Below are 2,370 nucleotides of genomic sequence, written 5' to 3' on the forward strand. Positions count from 1 at the left end.
TGGTTTGGCAGAAGAGACACTAAACCAGCATTTCTGGAAACCCTATCTCAGCCCAAAGGAGTGCTAAAAACCTCCCCAAGGGCCTTCGGGGTCCCTGGTGTCCCGTACCAGGGTAAGAATCCACATTTCAGCCTTTCCGGCAAGTGGAAACGCACGAGATGCAACCACAGACACAAAGATCATTGCTCAGGATCACCACGGATGAAGAGAACAGTTTAGAAAAGTCTCGCTAGCAACAAGCGCGCTCTCCAGGGAGATCTAACAGTTTAATCAATTCGGCCCTGGAGAGGGTTTTTGAACTTTATGGTTAACAAAGCGCCTCTTTTCCGTCCTCTCAGCTCTGCCAGCCTGGGAACAGGCATTCATGGCCTGGAGACCCCGGGCTGGGAAAGACCCCCAAAAGTCGGGCTGGTGACAAAAGTGACACCCTCCTGGACTGTGATTCCACAGAGGGTGCTCAAGGAACTAGATAGAGAGGGACTGAGGGAAGGTCGAAAGAGCAAAGGTGCAAAATCCCAGGTAACTCTCCCCCAATCGCAAACAGGAATCCTCCCAGCCGGAGGAAGCGCTGCGCACCCCCGGGCAGCCTGGCCGCGCCCTTACCTGCACCCCGCACACCGGCTGAGTCCCCGCAGCCAGCCAGCCCCGGCCAGCCTGCGGCAACAGGTTCGGCCGCTCCCCGGGCTGCGGGCTGCGGCTCGGCTCCGGCTCCCGCCACCTGCGGCTGCCGCTGTCCCCGCCGCGCCGCCCCAGCCTCCCCGCCTGTCCCTGTCCGCAGGCTGGGCGCAGGGGCTCCGCGCTCGCTCGCTGCCTCCTCGTCCCCTTCAGCTGAAACGTCACTCTCCAGGGGGCACCAGCTGGGATTCCGGAGAAGCTTTTCTCCTCCCGCTGAGGGCAACCTGGATACCTTCTGGCGAAACTGAGAATCCGTGTGCAGCAAAGGAAAGAAAGCAGCACCACGGTGTTGCGTGGTTACTTACCTCTCCACACCTTGGGCAAATGATTTTAGCCTCCCTGTGCCTCCGCTTCCTCTTTTGTAAAATAGAGATAGAGATTATGATAATAATCGGGAAATCTGAGAATTAACTGAGTGTGCACGTGCAAAATGCCTGGAATGGTGCCTAGAACATCTTAAGCATTCAATAAATGTTAGCCATTAAGGTTCTCATCACATCTGTGACTCCTTGCACAGGACTTTTAGGTTGCAAGAAAACCTCTCTGGAATTCTGGAAATGTGAATTCACATCATAATTAGAAGGAGCCAGGGGTGAATGCTCAGTGATCCTGATGAGAAAATCTGCTTAGCTGGACGTTGCTAATGGATCATGCCTAAAACTTAAAGCAATAACTTAGAGGTGTATACAATTACTGAGAAAGGAACATTTAAAGGTACTTTAAGATAGCACAGGCAGGGTCAAGTGTGGGCAAAGCCTTTGCATATGCCTGCTATCAGGTCTGATTCTCACAAGCGTGGGCTGATTAAGCAATGGGTGATATATAGTTAACTCCCCATCTACACAGAGGCACCAAGGTCCAGTGGCTTGTCCAAAGCCACAGAGGCGATTTTCAAATGACAAAGCAGGACTTCAGAAGCTGAATTCGGTTCTCCATTAAATCTATTCCTGAATCCCTGGTAAATGTGGGGGGAAAAAACTGCTTGATCCTTTTAAAATAGGATCCCTTGACCCTGGATTAAGGTTGTAGATTCAGACATGTGTGTGTTTAAACCTTTTTTATGACTATGTTCAAACCACAGAAAGACTTATCTCTCCTAAGACTTCACCAAGTTCAAGGAAGACACACCATTCCCACTTCTGTGAGGTTTATCAGGATACTGTAGGCATAGAAAGTCATAGGAAAAAAGAAAGACATTAAACAGATAACTAATAGGACACAAGGCTTCGAAAAGAAGTTATTTCAGTGAAATAAAGCTAAGAAGAGGAAGGCATCCTGTCATTAATTTGAACTTCTCAAACTGAAGTGGAAACAAATGTAGACTACCCCCCCCCATAATCTCTCTTCCTACTGGAAAAATAGATCATCAAAATGAATAGGAATAATAGCAAGGCTTTTGATCAGACAGTGAGGTAATGTCTAGATTGTGAAATTTTTATTTCAAATTAAAAGAAATACAAAACCTATCATGCAAAAGTCATTAAATTGTGAGACACTTGCTGTGCCATATAAAATGACACAGTGTGAGCTTTTGTCCTGATTCCCCCGTTCCCCCACAAATCCTACTGGAAATGTTAGACCATGTCCATAAGCAGGAGAAAATTATATAAATCCAGAGGAGGAGCTGAGATGCAGTTTCTCTTCACTACTTCCCCTTCAATACCCACACACCTTGCTTTAATCTCTACTCTTTCA

The 2,370-nt window shown here is 48.1% G+C and overlaps 1 protein-coding gene across 1 annotated transcript in view; it reads right to left on the reverse strand.

Annotated features, from left to right (window-relative positions):
* Positions 1-668, reverse strand: part of NPFFR2 (neuropeptide FF receptor 2) — a 68,740-nt gene extending 68,072 nt beyond the window's left edge. Inside the window, exon 1 of the mRNA XM_029930148.1 lies at positions 604-668. The gene's annotated coding sequence lies outside the window, so the exon portion shown is untranslated. The remainder of the gene's footprint in view (positions 1-603) is intronic.
* Between the last annotated feature and the right edge of the window lie 1,702 nt (positions 669-2,370).

This window comes from Suricata suricatta, chromosome 1 (assembly GCF_006229205.1).
Source record: "Suricata suricatta isolate VVHF042 chromosome 1, meerkat_22Aug2017_6uvM2_HiC, whole genome shotgun sequence".
In the NCBI taxonomy this organism is placed as follows: domain Eukaryota; kingdom Metazoa; phylum Chordata; class Mammalia; order Carnivora; family Herpestidae; genus Suricata; species Suricata suricatta.